The sequence below is a fragment of the Agrilus planipennis genome, unplaced genomic scaffold (genome assembly GCF_000699045.2).
Source record: "Agrilus planipennis isolate EAB-ADULT unplaced genomic scaffold, Apla_2.0 scaffold18, whole genome shotgun sequence".
NCBI classification, from domain to species: Eukaryota; Metazoa; Arthropoda; class Insecta; order Coleoptera; family Buprestidae; genus Agrilus; species Agrilus planipennis.
In genome coordinates, this window is record NW_020438920.1 from 421,990 (window position 1) to 445,158 (window position 23,169).

Below are 23,169 nucleotides of genomic sequence, written 5' to 3' on the forward strand. Positions count from 1 at the left end.
AAGTAATCGAAGCTGTAAATGGTTATTTTGAGGAGCTTGACGAATCAGTCTATAGAGATGGCATTAATAGACTGGAACACCGCTATGAGAAATGTATCAGCCTTGGAGGAGATTATGTTGAGAAATAATAAAAAAAAATTTTTAAAAACCTTGTTTTTCTTGGTCAGGCCGGAAACTTATCAATCCACCCTCGTATTAGTACAAATTTTACTTGCATGCGTTATTAACGAGTAGGAGTGGTCATACTTATCATTTTTTAATTAAAAACGTGACTCCTAATCAATCTGAAAGTTTACGATATCATTATTCGTATCATGTCTTGAACTATGTAAGGGAGTTTCTCGTGACTGAAAATATGATTTTGGTGTATTTCATTTCCACCAGCTACTTATGTTGGTTGAAGGTCCTCTTCAGCCTCTTTTTACGAATGGTTTCAACGGATGGGTCGTAGTTAGGGTGAGAAAAATGAGATGGACAAAATGAAGACCGAAGAGAGTGAAAGATTATCTGTGGAATATTACTGCCTCAGCATTTGCCTAAGTGATCCAAGGAAACCACAGAAAAATATAGACCAGGGCAGACCAACCCGGAATCGAGCGGTCTCTTTCCTAATATCAAGCAATGTTCTAAATCTCCAGGCCATGCCGCTTGGTATCCAGACTGACTGACTGACAGACTGACTAATTGATGATACGCGCATAAGCTTGGGTCGATTTGAATGGAACTTCAAGAGTACTCTCTAAAAACTGCCCTAAGCAAACAGAACCCTAAAAATCTTTTGAAAAAGTATAATACCCCTCAAAAGCTTTAAATTGCATTTATTGATTTTATAATTGATTTTCATATTTCCACCTAGTAACAGTTGGTCAAAGAAAATTTGATGAATTGATATTTTTCATATAAATATGATATATGTTTAACATTTAACGCTTGTAGGTTATTTGAATTTACATTTTCGTAATATGTATTAATATTTTGAGAGCTAATGTTCAAATAAATTAAAACAACTTATAGACAAAACAGTAACACGTTATTATCAGAATTTCAACAAAAGTACATCCAGATACAAATATACTTAGTGAATGTGCTATATAGGGTGTTTTATTTTATTTTCTTTGTATATTTTAGGGATTCAGCAGAAAACAATTACAAATAATCAGCAGTTTTTTAAATTACCTGCATTTAAAGGTATGGTTTTAAAAAATGCATTTATATGTCTTTAATTTATTAACTACATTGTAAACTCGCTATAACGATTTAAACATCACTTAGTTTGTCTCATATCATGTATACTACCCCTCTGAAACAAAACGACCATTATCCGTAACGAAGCAATGTGAAAGTGAACATGTTCAGTAAAAGAAAAGCTTAGCGTTTGGAAAAAAAAATAAGGAAAAAAACCAAATTATATGTTACATTGGTCTCTTTCTTATTCAACACCTGATCTTTTGAATGAAACAGAAAAATAAAGCAGGGCCTATGTAGTTAATGAAAACTACCCTACCTGGCAAAGATTATATAGATTTAAACAGTACTTACTACAAAAGTTGAATATAGTTAAATGTCAAATAAGCGCATCTTGGACAACAACAAGACTTCTCTAGATTTGTACGGAAAAGTAACCCAAACAAGGTTGTTCCATCTGCGATTCCCCTACCACCCCTATAAATACCATTTTTCAAAGCCAAAAGATATTTGTACATGATTTAAATAAGTGACTGTACATCAAATGGATTTGGCGCAACAATCAAATTCAACATTTCAAATGCCTTTGCATGCACCGCTAGAGGAGAATGAGCAATAGGTATACCTAACAATGGCAAAGTATTTATCTCATTATTTTATATTTGTTCTAAGAGGATTGCAAAAAATAATCCCATATCCTTAAGCTAAATCTGGTTAATTTTCAATATGTACGATCGACCAATAAGTAGTTTTTTTTTTTGTTAAGATCTGTAATAGTTATTTACATTGACAACAATTGCATCTTATTTGTACAATGTTCGAGAGAATAATAACAATGTGAATGCAGTTTGATTAAATAAATAATTAATTATTTGTACGAACCTGAAGAAAATTCCTGATATATGTAAGACACAGTTTAAATGGTAATGTTTATAACTCAATAGACACATTCACTGAAACTATCCATATACAATATTGCCAGTAATTTCACAAAACACAATTAAAATGATTATCGTTGCCAAAGAAGCGGTCACTAATTGTAAACGACAAACTTTCATCGGACTCGAAGAAGTCGAGCGTTCTTGACGACAGATATCGAAGAACTGCCGGTTAAGAACAGTTACCAACCTTGCTAAATGACAAACAGAGTGCTCAAGTAGGAAATATAACGATACGTATACCTACTTATTATCAATGGACAAGTCCGAGCCAATAAACTAAACAAAAAGTCCGTTGTCTTGACAATGTTGACCGATCAGTGACGTTCGGTGTGATGCGAAAATGACGATTATACATATATAAATGGTGATAAAGGCGAAAAGGAAAACAAAGTAACATATCAGAAGTATGGTCATTCTATTGTCGTTGGCTGATTGCTGCTAAAACAATTTGAATCGATGAAGAAAGTGAAATCATCACCTGAGTCGTATCTATGCCTAATGCTTACGACGAGAATAATGCACAATAATTATTATGAAATTGTTTCTCTATTGTAGGATTTCCAGTAGTCGCTTCAGATTCAAAGATATTATTCGTTTAGTCATTTAAAATTTAAATGGGCTAATCGTAAGGCAAAACAATCAAAGCGGCATCTGTTAAATGGGCGGAGCATAAAAAACATGGCGCTGAAAAGGGAAAATTTTTCATAGTCCTTACATACCGTGCAATTACGGCACCTCCACCTAAAACTAGAACATTTCACAAGCTTAACTATTTGTGAACAGTAATGTTATCCATGTCTATTTCTACTCCTCTTAACTACTTCTAATACATCTCTAACTAACCCTTCATGCGTGAGAAGGTGTTCTATCAACCTATCTCACCTATTTCTTATTGACTTTCATAGCATCTTCTGTTCTCCTAGTTTTTCCGATACTTCCTCATTTTTAATCTTCAAGCGCTTCTAACCTCTTTTTTCACTTTTACCGTCCACGTTTCTCACCCATACATAGTCGTGCTTCAGATATACTCCTTTAACAATCATTATTGAATTTCTGAATTAACCGTTCGCGAGCATAAAAGTGTTAAAAGCGACTCAACGTTCCGCTATCCTTTGCTTTATATCTCTACTGCCTTTTTTTTTATGAAATATCTGACTTTTTATCTTTATATCACTGTTTCCATATTTTTTCAACTCTTGCATACCAATATTTTTGTTTTACTTTTATTGATTTTCATGTAATGCTGTTTTGTCAATACCTTTTTCTATTTAATCCCTCCTTGGCAGATTTTAATACTGCTATATCATCTGTAAATCTAAACATACTAATCGTTTGGATATCTATCCCTAAAGTTCTCCTGTCATTAATGATCAAAAGTAGAAGTGACATCTATGCCTGACTCCATTCCTAATATTTATTTCTCTGTAATAATCCCGTACCTACAAATAAATAAATTTTGATTTTCTTTTCAATGTAGTTAATTTATGGCTAGTTTAAGTTGCCCTAGTTTAAAGTTTAATCTTACCGGATTTCTGGATAAAGCCAGTTTACTTTAATCGCTTTTCGAAAGGTTCGACCTAGGCAAAATTGATTTATCCTGAAATACGATAATACGAAACATAATGTGTATGTATTTTCTTTCGTTTTTGTAATTTTTTTATTTCTAAATGACGTAATTTTAACAAACCTTGGAACCATGTGGGTGTAATGGTACCTTATCAAAACTTCGATTGATACGCTAATAAGTTCAGAAACTGCGGGTATGTGACAAACAGACGAATGGTTAATATTTAGATTGGTATGTTAGAAAAGCTTTTGCCGCGAACTTTTACACCCGTTACGATAGTTTTTTTTGCGAATTTCCCGGGAATTTGGTTACCGTTAATTACAGTAAAATTGTCCCAAATCGATAATTACATGGCTTTCTCAACGAAACTGTTTTATGTACCTACTTTTAGGCCATTCGAGCTCTAATAAAAGATTACAAAAAAACATGCTAAAAGCACGTTTCCCGCATGCAATGTGCTAATAAGCATTCTATGTTAATATAAGATAACATTGGTTTTTATAAATGTTGCATTTATTTACATTAGAAATACCCATAAAAGGAAAGAACACATTTTCGAATTTAGGCAAACTTCAGCGAGAATTGGCTCGTCATCATCATAAGCTCGTCAGTCCTAAGACTGGCTGGACACGCACCTCCACTCCTTCTAATCCTGAACTAATCTTCGCGTTTCTCTAAAACTAGAACATCCCACATCCTTAACTATTTGCGAACAGTAATCTAATCTAGGTCTACCTTTACCCCTCCTAACTCCTGTTTCTGCCTCTAATATGTCTCTGACTAGACCTTCATGCCTGAGAAGGTGTCCTACCAACCTATCTCGCCTATTTCTGATTGACTTCCATAGAGCCCTTTGTTATCCTATTCTTTCTAATACCTCTTCATTTCCAACCTTCTCTATCCACGGTATCCTCATAATTCGCCTGTAACACCACATATCGAACGCTTCTAACCTTTTTTTCCGCCGCGCCCATCGTCCATGTTTCGCACTCATGCAGTGCCGCGCTCAAAACATACACCTTTAACAATCTTTTTCGAATCTCTAAATTAATCGTTCGTGAGCATACAAGTGACTTTTTTTTATTGAAGGCGACTCAACGCTGCGCTCTGCTTTATATCCTTACTACTCCCTCCGTCCTGACTTATATGACTTCCTGGATACCTAAAATCAGCCTCCTTGGTAGATGCTAATACTGCTATATCATTTGCAAATCTAAGCATACTAATCTTTTCCCCTGTATATCTATCCCTACAGTTGTACTGTCGTTAATGACGCTGATCGCGTCTTCGACGTATAGATTAAAAAGTAGCGGTGACATTGTGCATCCCTGTCTGACTCCCTTCCTAAGACTTACTTTCCTACGTTGCAACCCCTTCTCTATAACTGCCTGTTGCTCTTTATACAAACTTAGTATCACTCTTCTATCTTTGTAACTCATACCTACATTTTTAAGTATATTTAACTTCTTGTCCCATTTAACATTCTCAAAAGATTTTTCTAACTCTACAATTCTGAACCCAAATTGATCTTCCCCTAATAGTTCTTCCGCCCTTTTTTCCATCCTCCTCTGTACAATTCTAGTTAAGATTTTTGACGTATACGAAATTAAACTAATTGTTCTAAATGTCTCGCACCTATTCGTGCCTTTGTTTTCAGGTATGGTTACCACCACGTTTCGTATAGGTAGTAAAAATTGCAATAGTACAGTACACCTTCATAATACGATATTACTTTGCAAATGCTGCCAACATATATACGTACATACAACCTATGGCGATTTAATAAACCCTAACTCAAAGCTTGTGTACATCCTAACTCGCTCATTTGCGCTTTCGGCTGCGGATAAATTAATTCATTCAACTGTAAGATTAAGTTTGAAATCTGGGTGATTTAACCTTAACTATAACCCATCCTTAACTTTTAATGTTGTTATGACACGAGACTAGACCATATCCGGTCAAGTTCGTAAAAAAAGAAAGTTGGCAGCATTGTGAAAGTTTGATATATTGCGGAGCCAACTTCAGAGATGGTGTCGTAAATTCGATATCACTTAATGTACAATACAAATTTAAAAGCTGTAGCTTCGTTAGGATGGTGTCTGTTGCTGACGAATTTTGAGCATCCTCGGAGTTAGTTGAACATTTGGGCCTTCTCCTGTTGTTTATCTGTCTATGAACCGCCACTGACTGACTAGTATCCGTAATGTAAAAATAATAACTGACCTTGTGTAATGTTCGGATTTTTCTTATCTTCGAGATAAGGCCGTCAATTTGAACACAGTTGTGATGTTTACACGGTCCCAGACAAGTAAACAAAACACATAAAACCCAACAAATTGGGGCGTTTGCAATATTATTTTTTGTGAGTTGATGATGCGGTTCGCAGTAGATATTTTCGAATTTTAATAAACAATTATGAGTACCTACAAATTAATATTTCAGCACCTTTGCAAAGAAATTATTAGATATATCACCATCACCATTAGTATAAGGTCATCAGTCGTAAGACTGGTTGGACACGCACCTCCACTCTTTCCTATCCTGGGCTAATCTTCGAATTACTCTGAAACTAGAACATCCCATACGCTTAACTTTTTGTGAACAGTAAACTAATCTAACTCTCTTAATTTCTGTTTCTGCTTCTGATAAGTCTCTAATTGGGTCTTCCTGCCTGAAAGATTTTTTTGACGTGACGTCTTATAATTCGATTGAGCCGGTTGCACGCACGAAAAAACATGACTCATGCGGCATTACCTCGCTCTGAGGCGTTCCATTTAAGGCTTGAAGTGCAAGCGAGAGCGCGGAACGAGCGACAAAGAGACACAATCGGCCTCCGCGTTCGGCAGCGTTCGACATCTGTCTCTCTCCTACTTGAGTGAGCGATGCGTCCGCGTGGACAGCTGCTATACAATAATACATTTACATTTACCTCCTTCTCTATATCCATACAAAATATCTATCAAACAAATAAAATTAAAATTTTCTTTTGAAAAATGAAACCATTCCATCAGTATTTTCTTATGACGTTGTCACGTTCAACTATCGTCAGTACACCGACTTTACAGACAACCAATTTTTTTAATGTTTTTGTGGAAGAGGGAAAATTTTCAAAAGACACCCAGCTGTCCGTACGACTGGGTAGTGTCGGATTACCGAGGAAGAAGTTCTCGGATCTACCGACTAAAACCTTGCCTGAGAGAGTCCCACCAACGTATATCGTCTATTTCTTATTGACTTCCTTAGGGCCCGCTGTACTCCTACTCCTTCTAACACCTCCTCATTCTTAATCTATCCATGGTACCTTCATCATCCTCATTTCAAACGCTTCTAATCTTTTCTCTCTGTCTATAACCCCCTCCTTGCTAATACTGTTTTATTATCTGCAAATCTAAGCATACTAATATTTTGTCCCGGTTACAAATATCTACCCCTAAAGTTGTCTTGCCTTTAATGATATTTATCGCGTCTTCGATATGGAATAAAAAGTAGCAATGATGACATACATCCTTGTTAGATTCCCTTCCTAATATTTATTTCTTAATGAAAATTAAGATCTGATCAATTTGAAATTCGTTGCTAGTTAGATTGTGAGCATTTAGAGTTTAATTTGCCATATTCTCCCACTTTCTTAATTACAATTTTAGATACGTGAAGAAGCTTCTAAAGGATTAATATCATTGATAAATAATTCTGCTATTCGAACCTGCTTATTCATAAATTAAAAATAAAAGTAGATATACTTGTAGCATAACCTAAATAATTAAGTGTTTATATCTGACTTTATTGAGTTCAAATGCTAGTTTTTTCTTAGTTAGACTATAAATTATGAAAAATGATTTATTGCATAGTCTTGCGTTTCATTTAAACACGTTGTAGGTCATAAACATGTTTATGATTTATGGACAATTGATCGATAGGAAAATTTAGTTTAACAAATGATAGATAATAATATGTACGTAATAACTTACTGTGGCGTTGAAAGCAATTTACTGGTCGATTGGAAAACAATATAATCAATAAACAAAAAACAATCGATTTTTTCAAGTTTTAAAATTGGTCAAGAGTTGCTAATCAAGTAGAGTAAGGGGTAAAAAAGAATAAGAGATAATTAAAAGACATGATACCTCAACTATCTACTTATTCATTACTATTTCACCCACTTTTCGGATATTCTCATTTGCGTCTAGAAATACCTGTCAAGACCCTTGAATCAAGACAAGAAATTATTATCAAAAGAAAAAACGCTCAAGATGGTAAATATTAATAAAGTATGAAAGGGCGGAAAGATTCAACACATGTGTTGGAAAAATCTTTGATATGGGGTTCTATTTTTTGCAGCGGGGTATGTTTTACAAAATCGAATCCGAGGGTTATTGCTAGTCAATACATTTCATAAGTAGATACAGTAGATTTAATTTATTACGACCCTGGTTATAGCGATCATTTCGTTTCGATTTGGATAAGGATTAATCTTGTATTACTTAAAATCGCTTCGTAAATAAGCCATTATTTCTCGTAAAAAGTAAAGGATAAAAAATGGTTATTGTGGGTTATCCTTAAGAGTTAGACATATATCTTCCCGGACTTTTTTGTAGACCTTTTTAAGGTGTACAATACTGTAGTATATTATTTTGATCCATCTAGTAGGGTTCAACCAGCGTTTGCAATGTAAGAGCAAAAAATGTGTTTATTTACGACATCACATTACAAACCTCTAAAATTATCAGTGTTTCCCTACTATATTATGCATGTATTATACATATAAACCTTCCTCTTGAATCACTCTATCTATTAAAAAAAACCGCATTAAAATCCATTGAGTAGTTTTAAATATCTAAGCATACATAGGGACAGACAGCGGGGGAAATGCTTTGCATGATTTCGTTACATAGCAACTCGCATGAAACGAACTTACCCTACCGTGCGTAAAGCAGTTTCACTTCAAAAATGGTGAATATTATACATACGTGTCTGTATATCTTTAGCTTTGCCTATAACGACTTCCGGATATAATAACGAAATTACAGTAGTCCCTTCGTCGTCGTTATACCGGAAATTCACTGTACTTTCATTTTGCCAGTGTCTCAACTATATGAATTGCGGTTGGTGCTTCCATATTTTTTATGTAAATGTTGAAAGAATCCTTAACATGAAGTTACATATTGAATATATATTTAGCAAGAGCGCGATGTAGTCTAAACATCTTTGTAACGAATAAACATTTAGATTTTTTTTACATGTAGAGATTAGTTTGACAGAAATGAACAAAAACCAGAGATTTCAAATTTGTTGGTGGTAATTTATTGGTAGGTACCAGATGTTAGTATAGGTACAAATGTTTAATTTAAACAACGTACATACTTGAAAGTTTATTTGGTAATAATCAAGCTCTAAGACCTAACAGTCTGGAATGTAGAGAGAGATTTGTTAAAACGCCGGAAAAAGAAATATCTTTGAATTTTCATTAATAATGTCAACCCCTATTAAATGTCAAAATAGTTCATATAGTAGAAAAATTTACAAACTTTCGGTACTGTTTTGGAGAAAAATCGTCGTATTATTTTGACAATTGATAAGGTCAATGCCTAGATAATGAAAGTAAATTCAGTTTTAGGGTCCGTACTGGACCGTTATTGTTATGGTAACACTATCTGTCTGCCTGTCTGTCTGTCTGTCAGTCAGAGGCTTTCAGTTTCTAAACAGCATATACATATAACGGGAACTTGGATTAAACATAATTTGCAGGCCTTTGGCCCCAACGTAATCATTGTACAGATACAATTTTGTTTGAAAACAAGCATTTGATGTACTTTACTTTAATTAAGATGTTTTGAGTAGTCAAAAAATAACGCTATATGGGGTCAGTTATATGAGCAAAATAGACGAAATACTACTTTTCTTATAGTACCCAATATTACGACTACGCGAATTCGACTTTAATGTACCTATCAGTTATGTATTGTTTAAATTATTCAAGCGCAAAAGTAATTAGTAGGTAGATACATACTTTAAAAGTGTTAGGTTACGTAAATAATATAATTAATCAAAATAAAAAACTATTAAAAACTTTTGTATACTTCGCCTACCGGCAGCTTGGTCGGCGAAATCAAGTTGTCCAACGGCTTTGTAGACATTTATTGTTATTACTATATAGACTGCATAGTGCAAATGTGTTTTCCAAATTGTAGAGCTTATCTTGTAAATTCGTACCGTGCAAACTTTTTTCATCAATTAATTTGTTCTCATAACGATACGGGCGGTGAGCAAAGTAAAATACTTGCTCAGTTGTTATGTATCCCTAGACAAAAATTTTCAGTCTCTCTCCAGAGTCTTTCGGAGTCTTTCAGCGTCTCTGAGAGCGTCTCTCACAGTCTTTCACAGTTTCCCAGTTGTTGCCTAGGTGTTTTTATGGATCTCTCACAGTCTCTGTATGAGAGACTCGAACAATAAAATTGTTAATTTAGAGATTCGAGTCTCTCACAGAGAGACTGAATGAATAAAACTGAAAAATTGAAAGACTCGAGTCTCTCGTAGAAAGACTGAGATCTCTGAAATATGTTGAACTTTTTTTGAAATTTTAACCATGTATATCGAAACACTCATTGAGAGATTCGAGTCTCCTGTTCAGAGACTGGATACGAAATGAGGATCTCTCTATGAATGACTCGAGTCTCTCGTTCAGAGATGCTAAGCAGTTTTTTTGACAGTCTCTCCAAGCGACACCTGAGAGACTCGACGAGAGACGGAGACTCGAGTCTCGCTTTCAGCATCTTGGGATGCTTGTGACATTGAAGACGCTCGAAATACGGTTTCCCCTACCTCTAATGTAATGTGAAGGGCTGAACGGATCAACGATCTATCTTTGCTTATCCCAGATCGTCGTTACGCATTGACTGACTGAAAGGGTTGCAAACCGTAAAACGTAACATTCGCTGTCTAATTATTTGTTTTGATTAAAAATTGGAAGGGTTGCTATCACTGTTTACTACGTTAGAAAAAATTGATGATTTGAGATATTAGAAAGAATAGGAGAACAGAGGACTCTATGGAAGTCAATAAAAAATATGCGAGATAGGTTGGTAGGACACCTTCTCAGGCATGATTGTCTAGTCACAGGCATATTAGAGGCAGAAACAGGAGGAGTAGAGGTAGATTTAGATTAGATTACTGTTCGCAAATAGTTACCGTAGACAAAAATGTTCAGTCTCTCTCCAGTCTCTCAGAGTCTTTTAGAGTCTTTTAGCGTCTCTGAGAGCGTCTCTCGCAGTCTTTCACAGTCTCTAAGTTATTGCCTATGTGTTTTTATGGATCTCTTACAGTCTCTGTATGTGAGACTCGAACGATAAAATTGTTAATTCAGAGAGACTGAATGAATAAAACTGAAAAATTGAAAGAATGGGATCTATGAAATATGCTGAAATTAAAAAATTTTAACCATGTCTATCGAAACACCCTTTATTGAGAGATTTGAGTCTCTCGTTCAGAGACTGGATACGAAATGAGGATCTCTCTATGAGCGACTCGAGTTTCTCGTTCAGAGACGCTAAACAGTTTTTTTGACAGTCTCTCGACAGTCTCTCTCAGCGACACCAAAGAGACTCGATGAGAGTTGGAGACTCGAGTCTCACTTTCAGAGACTCTGAGAGACTGAACACTTTTATCTCGGGTAAGGATGTGGGTTGTTCTAGTTTTAGGGAAATGCGGAGTTTAGCTCAGGATAGAAAAGAGTAGAGATGCGTGTCCAACCAGTCTTAGGACTGACGATCTTACGACGATGATGATAAACTTATGATTTCTATTCTACATCATGGAGCATGTAAAAACTATATCTACTATTACTTTTTATTTTTGCTGAAACTATAGTATTTCATTAATTGAAATTTAAATGAAATTTCTGACCACCGTGTATTTTAGAGAGGTAGTTTCTGTTTTTCTTTAGATCTTTTCTGCATCGAATTTAACGTAACCGTGGGACAGATCGGACAATCTTTAATGACATAGACGCCGTTAATTTAATTGCTATTCATCTAGCGTGTTTCCCTGTAAACATAAACTTGCACAGTATAGTTTCCAACTTTACTATTGACTTGCATTTCATTTTTTTTTATAGTTCGTTCACGTATGTATCTGTCTGTTACATCCACCTGACTACTGTTTGTACTTCTTTAAATAAATACATAGTTACATTGCACAGTGTGTTACATAAAAATAGTAATGAGAAAATTGCACTCGCAATAAAATTTTTGGAAAAGATGCATCTACCAAGACTGGTCTTCGGTCTTGATTTTGGTATTGCTCAAATACTTGGTCTTGATCACTTAATCTGATACAAAGGTTTATTTTAATAATTTAATAAGCACAAATTTTTCTATTTACTGACCCAATAATTGCCTTAAATGTAGAAATTGTGTATTAAAAGACACTTCGACAACAACTCGACTTTTTTTTATATTTACTTCCAGAAGAAAATTTTCTATTTCGAATGGTTTTCATGTCACAATCACTTAAATGTGATAAGAAACGGGCAATTCTTGTTAGTTGTAATTGAGAAACGCTGGTGCAGTTTGTCAATTTTCTATCACCGATCACTTGACTTTTAAGTTAATTTACAAGTGGATGTTGCATGAAAACATCAACATTAACCTATTACAGTAGTCGAGGAAGTCAAAAGTGGTCACAAGTCATTAAAACATCTTAGTATTCTTGTATTATCGACATCTATTCAATTTAATTAATTGCTGATTATTCTGGTTCCTAATATACACATATATGTATGTAGAAAACTCATTAACGAAAAAGTACCTATTAAAAAAGCACCAACGTAAGATATAAGTAAATTATTTCGCAATAATAATAATTTATGGTTAATTCTAATCATTTATTAAAGAGAAATTAGCTTAATGGCGTTCTAATAATTCTTCTTACATAATATTTCTTTTAGTTTCGCTAATAAAACACATTTGAAAACACAGACATATGAAATAAGTTGCTAATTGGTAGCTAATTAGATTTATCTCACACGAGAATTTTTTTAAACAGAGTTATAATTATGCACTTAATAGTGCGTTAATGTTTTTTATTGTAAAAGTAAAATTAACACTAATGGCAGGTTTGGTTAACGAAACAATTAGACAATGTAAATAACCGAGATAAAAATGTTCAGTCTCTCAGAATCTCTGAAAGCGAGATTCGAGTCTCCGTCTCTCATCGTGTCTCTTTGGTGTCGCTGAGAGAGACTTTCGAGAGACTGTCAAAAAAACTGTTTAGCGTCTCTGAACGAGAGACTCGAGTCTCTCAATTTTTCAGTTTTATTCATTCAGTCTCTCTGTGAGAGACCCGAATCTCTGAATTAACAATTTTATTGTTCGAGTCTCTCATACACAGACTGTGAGAGATCCATAAAAACACCTAGATAATAACTGAGAGACTGTGACAGACTGTGAGAGACGCTCTCAGAGACGCTGAAAGACTCTGAGAGACTGGAAAGAGACTGAAAATTTTTGTCTAAGGTAGTCAAAAGACCAAAATCGATTTTATTTCACTAGTGAATAGTACAGTATCAGATTAAATGAAAAAGACCAAGACAGCAATCAGCAATTTTAGACTAAGACCAAGACTATATCAACAAGACGAAAACCAAGACTGGAAGAATTTGAGCAAGAACAATACGAAGACTGAATAAGTAAGATCAAGACCAATACCAAGACTGGGACTCAGACCAAGACTCACTGATTATTTCGACTAATAGAGGGTAATTGAGGTTTTGGGGTTTGAAGGGAAGGGAACAAAACATTTTTTCGAGTATTTGGAGGTTTTCGATTTATCGAGCTTCGACTTAAAGAGGTTCCTTCGTATATGTATAGTAGGTACTCGGGTGTATTTCATTCTTCTTATATAGCATTTTCTCTACATCAACCTATGAAATATACCAATATAGTCAACAGTTTTTTCCTTAAATTATTATGCCACACATTAGCCGTATTATTATCAAAACAACATTTTTAACCAACATATTTAATAGTTTAATTATTTTTCGTTACAACAAAAATGGACTTTTAATACATTAGTTCTTGAAATAGGTGATTATCGAATATTGTTGTATTCATACACACCCAACATATCAACATTTGCGATTTTCAATTAAAAATTCGGATTAAATTACATTCTGATATCTAACACAAAATGAGGTTTGATCATTATTGGTTATTAAGTTGAAGAAGGTAATTTTTGATTTCGATTAAAATTTCCTATTACAAGTATAATATACTTTTCAGATGTTTACATAGTAGGGTAGCGTCAGTTCGAGAGTTCTGCTTGCACTTGACCAGTTTTACTAATTAACGCTCAGTGCTTGCTGACTGAAAATTCGCATTTTAATTTAGGTGTTTGACATTGTGACAATATCCTCAATTCCTTTGCATCTTCTACGCAAAAAAAAAATAAATAAAGAAATAGTTAACACCTAGTGGAAACTATTCGCAAGTCATCCCATTTAATGGATAAATAATTAAAGTAAACTATAACAGGAGTAAAAGAATCATTACGGTTCTGGTTTAAAAGACAAGAATAAATGGAGCATGTACTTCCAAAAATAGCTACCTCTTTCATGCTAACTGCTTTGTGAATGTTTTAGGTAGGCACTAGGTACAAGTTTTTTTTTTGACGAGTCGTCTTTTGCCAAAAAAGGACGTACCTAACGGAAATACATACCAGCCGATCATTACTACAGTGTTTGTTGTTAAACTCAAGCTCGACCTTGTCCTAATTTTTTTAAAGGATAATTACATTCAATCTTCGCGCTTTACTGCATCTCACGTCAGTTAAAGTTGATGAATAAGACAGCGTACCATCTTATTACAAAGGTACTTTATGAGACTAGTTAATGACTAGCGAGCGTTCTATCCTATCAAAGAAATGTACTAGAAGCTAGAAGTAATTGAAATACAAGGCGATTGATTTAAAACTATAAAAGTATATTACAAGTATCAATATCTACTATTGTAGTTTTGACTTTTCTACAACAGTAGAAAGAGAATAAGTTTTGGTCACTAACTAATTTATTTACTGTTTCCATTAAAAAAAAATTAAAAGAAATGGCTGATTTTAGGTATCAGGGAAGTCAGATAAGTCAGGACCGAAGAGGCCTTATTTTAGGAATCGTGTGAATGAAGAGAAGTGCGTACCCTAACCTTACTTAACCCTAAACTAGTAAAGTAACCAAGTCTTCAAGTAAACTCAACAATAAAAAAAAGGAAGAACACCAGAAATTTAACAATCCAACTTCAAGCAAAGGAACTAAAAAAGGAGTTAAATTCGAGGAAGGAGGTGTACTAGTTTTGGAGTTTTATGTCGTCATGCTTATAGATGATATGTAAACATTTTTCGGATATTTCTTCCTTTCGTTCTTCTTCTTCTTTCTCTAATGTTTAGTATTTTTTTATGTCGATTATACTGTTAGCCCTTATTAAAGATTTCTGGACTTTAAAGGCTAGTTCATAACGTATTATTTATAGGCATAAGTATTAATTAAGTTTAGAGTGTGGTCGAAATTATCACGCTTTAAAACAATTACAAACACAAAATTGTTACAATCGGATGTGTTCTAATCTTTTTATTTTGTTACATCGATGGTACAGTACTTTTGGAATGATGTATAAAAAAAACTGATAGACAAACTTCAACGTTCACGTTGAACAATTGAAATTGTTCGAAGTAACTCTATTTACTGCTGAAGCGCTCATACACAGTATATTAGACTTGTGAATGATTATACTTGTAAGTAATAGCACTATTAGCACTACCCAAGGTGCAAATACTTCAGATGTTACACATAAATAAACCTCAGCAGACGGTAATAGGTACCAAGTCGAGTACAGGCAATCTATGGATAGTACATGGCAGTAAGTACATTCATAAGCTTGTGCAAAATAATGCTTTCTTGTATAATAGTATGTTAGATACATACCTTTCATGCATCACGTATCTACAGAGATGGACATAAGTTTTGAAACAACAACAAATTATGTAGTGGTTATTTAAATCTATTTTCGGTCAGTATTAATCAATCAGTTAGTACATTAATTAGTTACTGGTTAGGTTAGATTAGTTAGTTACTTAAATAGAATACACATTTAAATACAGACTAAATTGGACTAAATTCAATATTTTAAGAAGGTTTCATTAATGTAGCTTAGTGGTAAGAGTACAGTGGGTAAAGCCACGGATCCGGGTTCGCTTCCCGGCGAAGAACAAAAATTTTTCCTCATTAGCTTGAGTATCTGTAGTGGGAAAAACTTATGTTGGTTATTATTAACTTTGAACCCCCATAACTTTTTATGGTGAGACCGCCACGAACTTTTTATGGTACAGTGGTGGGGGAGACCTCCTCTTTCGATCCCATCCACCGCCTCCCCTTCGGGGGTGAGGGCCATCATCTAGACGTTTACCAAAAGTTCTTTCAAAATTTTATTTTAAGATGTTTGTGCGTACATAGTAGCATCTTTTGTACCTACCTACCATATCTATACCTTATTGGTTTTTTGCTTCCTAGTCTCGCATGTGCGACTATGTCTTGGAAACCATTGAATTGTTATGACTCCAACTCCTCGGAGAAGACTCTTACGAGCCGCTACTGATTTTCTGGATATGTGTGAATGTATTTACGTAAATATACGTGTGTTTATGTGTGTTTGTATATGTATTAAGTGGCGAAGAATCTGGATAATTCGATCGTCGTCCAAGCGGCAGCAAATGGAGACCAACTTCCTGGCGCCTTCTTTCTTGCCATAAATAACATAAAACGCAAGACCTGGATTAATTAAAACAGTGATTGAGATCGACATCGGATCCATAAAATAAATCAAAGCCGCGAGAGAGGTAGGATAGGTAAAGGTGCTCGTTAGTTCGATCACGACCGCAAACTCGACTACGCTGCCGAACATTGAGACTTTTGCAAAAGGAATGTTTTTTCTGTCACTGGACTAAACGATTTGGTTGATATGTGTGGCAAATAAAACTGTCACATTGAACATTTTTATACATAATCTTAAAACCATTATCATAACATTAACTTTTTAACTATCATTTTGTTTAATACTAATTTATATTTACTCGTCCAATCAAATTAACGACGAAAATAAGTTTAAGATTTATCTAGTTGATTTTTAAATTCCCAGTGGGAAATTTAAGTAATGGGTCCGATTCTGTGAATCCCAAATTATTACATATTCGGAATTATTTTCCTTCTCGATTAATTCGAGGACGAAAAATGGTACCGACGTGGGACCAATTGCATTCAACGCATAATCACGTAACATAAAAGCGTTTAAGTTTTCAGTAAAATTGGTCCAGCCATTTTTTGCAGAGAACCAAAAAATTAAACAAATGGCAAACTAATCTGCGATCATATTTTAGAGCAAGAATTGCTGATAGTCCATAACATAATTCATAAACCTAAATGATGTAGATTTCAATCCAGAAAACAAAATTATAAAAGAAAACTCCAAAATTGAAATATGGAAATCACAGAAAGTCCCGAACCTGCAACAGCCGGAAGATATTACATAAAAAGTCTTCTAATATGTGGTTAAAGAAAGGAAATTCATGATTGCGATTCAGGACAAAATGATGAAAAATATATTGATAAAATTCAAATAGCCGATGAAAGAAACGAAATTTGGAATCACAACACAATTCGAATTATTCCAATAATAATTTAGTCGGCGTTATACTTAAAACATTAATGGCACTGCCACTTTTCTTAATACAACAATTAAAGCGTTAAATACTATTATTTGTTTCAAAACAGTACAGTAAATTCAGCTATTTTGATTGTGAATTTCGCTAAATCCTAATTATCGCACTAGACATTTGATGAACTAATATTAATCGTACCTGAACGTATATCTGAAAATGTTTAAAAAATATATAAGGAAACAGAAAATTAAGCATATTTTCTCGATGGATTTCATTTTACTGAGGCAGGGCTCATCAATTTCAGTATTATTGTGGCTTGCTGACTGTACAGACTGTTGTACTAAGTGATCCGCTGCGCAGGAAGGCAGTGCGCATCCTTTATGACGCACAGGTAAGTGTTTACGTACGTTTTATGTGATGCGCAATTACCTATCGCGCAGCAGCCTTTGCGTTTTTGACGTGACAACGTCTTATAATTCGATGGAGCCGGCTGCACGCACAAAAAAACATGACTCATGCGGCGTTACCTCGCTCTGAGGCGTTCCATTTAAGGCTTGAAGTGCAAGCGAGAGCGCGGAACGAGCGATAAAGAGGCACAATCGGCCTCCGCGTTCGGCAGCGTTCGACATCTGTCTCTCTCCTACTTGAGTGTGCAATGCGTCCGCGTGGACAGCTGCTATACAATAATACATACATTTAAATTTACCTCCTTCTCTATATCTATCAAACAAATAAAATTAAAATTTTCTTTTGAAAAATGAAACCATTCCATCAATATTTTCTTATGACGTTGTCACGTTCAACTATCGTCAGTTAACCGACTTTACAGACAACCAATTTTTTTTACCATTTATTTGTTTTCTTTATTCGCTTAATTGCTTGGGGTCAAGTTATTGCTCCTATTTCTAGTTTTCTTGATTGTTAGTTATCAAAAACAAAACGTAGACAAGACCACCTTGACTTTACGCCATATAGAATGCGCACTGTCTTACTGCGCAGAGACCTGTTGAGTACAACTTACAATTAGTGACGGTTTTACGGCTCGCGTCGTACATAGCGCGTCCCTGTTAGTTTCTACTCCTATTTCTAATCTTTTTGTCTTTTGTCTCTTGTATGATCTGAAACCAAATAATTGTTTAAACAAATTTACGTATCTATAGGTACATAAATACACGCGCCTCTCTTTTTTTGTAACATAATCATGTAATGAATAGTCGTTGAACATAAATAGGAAATGCCTTGTCGTCGTTAAAAGACACCATTAAAACTGAACACTGTAATTATGCTATCGTTTTGGTGGAGTTAAATGTATAATTTAAGATTGAACCGGAGCACTGGCGATCATCATGGAGCCATCATATCCTGCTGATTCTGCGGTCGGATCAATTTGTAAAGAAAACAAGAACCAAAACGAGTCAAAACAATCGAAGAAAGAAAGAAGTGCAGAGGATGCTTCGAATTCCTAACTGTCCTAAAGACCATAACCAAAAAGATAGAGCAGGGCATTTGTGGAATGCAATAACGGCTATGTAACTTAAAGAAAATTGCTGTCTAGCGTGACCATTCGTCATGCTACTGATCACAAACCTGTAAAAACAGCACTTATTGCGCTGAAAAATTTTGATACAGTTATCATGTACCACTTTTTTCTTCTAGCAACCCGAAAAAAAATTATACCAAAACAAAACCGTTTCTAACAAACAAACTTTTAATGCTTTGATAATGACTGCTGCTTACGGCTACTGCAAACACTTCTTACAAAGCGATTGTTAAATAATTGTTTAGAGACTTTCAGAAGCAAAAGAACGTGATATAAACGTTGTACACATGTTAGAAAATACTTGAGGAAATGTATCAAAGTTGTACCAATGATCGTAGACTTTTCATTTTACATTAATGCAGAAGTAATTTAGTCATGTTTCAGCTTATAATTATTTATTAGCCCCTTGGCGATGAGAATTAATTTTTAAAATGATATTAATTGTAACTTGGCTTAGCTCTTGGTGAAACATTATTCAAAATAATTCATGAAATACAAGCACTTGGTTTTGTTTCACTATTTTTTTATTTAATATTTAATCCTCTAACATATGTTTCGGCTGTTATGCTATTATCAAAAAGTGAAGAAGACTGTGAAATAATTTTTAAAATTTAAAGGGAATCATTACCTTTTAACAACTTAATGTACCACTACCACTACTTTCAAAATCCCTTCGGTAAATTCAAATCGACTTAAGACATAATACTAATAATAAATTGCTTACATTGTAACTATGCAAGAACCACTCATGCGACCAAAGTAATCTCCTGCTTGTTCACAGGTAATAATAGAGCAAGATCCCCATGTCGACAGACATTACTTATTTTTTGAGTAAAAAAAATGGGTAGGTTAAAATGTACTTTGAACGTATGCACATAAACGGCTTATGTGTAGGTTAAGAGTATTCCTAGACATAGATCCTGTTAAAATAGGAACTTTAATATAAATATATACAGGTGGCATTCATTAGAAGAAGTGGTTGATTTTAGATATCTAGGAAGTCAGATAAGTCAGGAAGGAAGGAGTACTAGGGATTTAAAGCAGAGGATAGCGCAGGGTCGTGTAGCCTTTAATAAAAAGAAATCACTTCTATGCTCACGAACGATTAATTTAGAAATTCGAAAAAGGTTGTTAAAGGTGTATGTTTGGAGTGCGGCGCTGTACGGGTGCGAAACATGGACAGTGGGAGCGGCGGAAAAGAAAAGGTTAGAAGCGTTCGAAATGTGGTGTTATAGGCGGATGTTGAGTATATCGTGGGTATAAAAGGTTACAAATGAAGAGGTATTGGAAAGAATAGGAAAACAGAGGACTCTATGGAAGTAAATAAAAAATACACGAGATAGGTTGGTAGGACACCTTCTCAGGCATGAAGGTCCAGTCAGAGACATATTAGAGGTAGAAAGAGGAGTTAGGAGGGCTAGAGGTAGACCTAGATTAGATTACTGTTCGCAAATAGTTAAGGATGTGGGTTGTTTCAGTTTTAGGGAAATGCGAAGTTTAGCTCAGGATAGGAAAGAGTGGAGTTACGTGTCCAACCAGTCTTAGGACTGACGACCCTATGTTGATGATGATGATGACACGGCATTTTGCAATTTTCTATTTCTCACTTAATTAACAGGAATTACTCTTTTTAATTTTGGAATTTTATAACTCGACAACAAATAGTTAACGATAATTTTTGATAGTTTTCAATATATCGATATATCTCTACATATTCATTGATAATGCAGCTATTGATATATTAGTTGCTGTTATTTTTAACGATTTATCGATAATTATCGATAACTATCGATATTTTTGCGCAGCACTGGTACTCTATCCCACCAATTTTATTACTTCCGATCAGAAAATAGGTAAAATCTAATGATTCTGGGATCTTAGACTGTAAGCTGTCATTTCCTGAAAAATTTTGGTTGATATTGTTAATTAACAAAGATTTTAATAAAAAAGCTGTCCTTTTTCCGACTTGCCCTAATCAAAATCATGTTTTTTTTTTGACATCTGTGGTTGTCCTTAATTTTATCCTTACAAGTTCTCTACATAATAACCTCACCTCATCAGCTTGTTTTCTATCTGAGCAAATTACAAAAATGCTAAATGAGAATTAATTACTAACGATGGCACATTTAATTCAATAGGTGAGTTTATTATAAAATTAATTGTGATAAGCGTAACATGTTCACTGTATATTTGTTTTAAAAATTTATCGCTTTATTATTGCTAATGACACTGACCTTTTTGATGATCAATAACAATTCTACATGTTACTTGAAAAATATTTATCCAATTGAAATAAAAATCTAGTAGCAACGTGCCAAGCGAACAGATGTATGTGTGTAACGATTCCATTCATTATCACGTACTTAACTAAATATTGTAAGGGATAAGCAACCATCTTAATAATAAAGTTAAAAGTAAAACATCATTGTAAAGTTGTAGCAATTATGATAGGCTAATGTGTAGCTCAATATTAAAAACAATTTTAATTTTTATCTTCATTACTTTAAACTTAATAGTCACCACTTCAAAATGGTTTGATTTGATTTTAACATTTAGGGAAATATACGAGGGCGGTTTAATAAGTACCCGTGTTAGACATGATGACACCTTTTTTTTAAAATTTGTTTTTTATTTTTCAACATAGCCCCCTTTTAGAAAGATACACTTCTCCCAACGACCCTGCCATTTTTTTTACCCCTCCAAAAAATAAGATTTGTCGAACTCTCCAAAATCCCCCCCTGTCTCGGCAATGACTTCCTCGTTTGAGCTAAATTTCTTTCTCGCTAGTCATTTCTTCATAATAGGGAACAAGATGAAGTCACAGGGAATCAAATCGAGTGAGTACGGGGTTTGCGGCAGCAAATTCATAACGTAATTCATGCATTTTGGCGGCAACAACTCCTGATGAATGTGCCGGTGCGTTATCGTGTTGAAAACGCACCTTCTTTTTCGTCAAATGCGTCCGTGTCTCCTTCAATTTTTTGTCGAAGCGGTCCAATAACTCACTGTAGTATTGTCCAGTGATCGTTCTTCCTTTTCCTAAAAAATCCGTAAAATGATTTCCTCGGTAACAACGTTTGCCAGGCTTCCTGGTCGCTCCTATCAAAAACGGATCTTTGCCCACGTTTAAATTCGTTGAAGCAATATCTAACTGTGGTCGTAGATGGTGAAATGTCTCCATAAATAGTATCCAACTTTGTTTTCATCTCCTTGCATTTTTTCCCATCCAAAAACAAAAAGCGAGTTACCGAACGATACTGCTATTTTTCCATCTTAGCGAAAATAACGAAGCACGTATGAGTGGAATGGCTGCCAAATCCAAACTAACCTATCAATCAGTCTGAAATTCGTTTTGACGTGGTTTGATACATGGCAGCACACGATGACAACACCAATTTCCCTCAGGAACGTCCTCTGTCTTCAAACACGGGTACTTATTGAACCGACCTCGTAATTTAATTAAAAATAGTATTAAGTAACTATTAATAGTAATACAAAAATTACGCCTATTTTCGTTATATAAAACATTCAGATAACTTAGGATCAAAAACTAACAGGGACATAAAACAAAAACATTTGATGTCTCGAGATATATAAATTAATATTTCTCAACAACAAATTGACCCATCGGGTACTACAAAGTCGATTTAAAATCGAAAGAATGTCTTCAAACATTTTTTCTCATTTTTGCATTAACTATTCAACTAATTGAAAGTTTTTAAATTGTGTACAATTATCACGAAGAACGAAAGCAGTTATAAAAACGGGTAATTTGTAGCTTAAAGTCCTCTAAAAAAAAATTAACCAAAACTTACGAGTTGTATTCATATAGAGATATCTACTTTCATCGCTCTTTATAACATAGTGTAGGTTTGAAAAAATTTCCGATATAAGCGCTAAATTGACCTTTTTACTGCCCACGGCCTGGATCGTAAAAGGATTAAGGAGAGGTAGAAGAAGTGCTAGGTTATATGACTATTGGAGATACTCAAGAATTTGAGACGTGACAGTTTTCGGGAAATGCGAATTGCGAATATTGGCTTAAATTAGGAAAAACTTAATAGAGTTTAATGATGTTTAATCGATGTTCAAACTGAAATACGACCCTATGGTAATGACGTATTACCATCCTTTAGGTAGGAGAAACAAGCCAAAAGGTACATATAACCTACTTTATCACTTTTAATCTCAGTATACTAAAAAATTTTGTCAACACAGAGATCTCTCGGCTTACTTTTAAA

General features: G+C 34.4%; 1 protein-coding gene across 4 annotated transcripts in view; it reads right to left on the bottom strand.

Annotated features, from left to right (window-relative positions):
* The window catches only part of LOC108744126, a 153,824-nt gene that overhangs the window by 28,630 nt on the left and 102,025 nt on the right, over positions 1-23,169 (bottom strand). The window contains exon 1 of one of the 4 annotated variants that reach the window (XM_018479731.1): positions 2,068-2,328. The exons of the other annotated variants lie outside the window; for them this stretch is intronic. The gene's annotated coding sequence lies outside the window, so the exon portion shown is untranslated. Of the gene's footprint in view, positions 1-2,067; positions 2,329-23,169 lie in introns of those variants that run through there. 4 annotated transcript variants of the gene reach the window in all.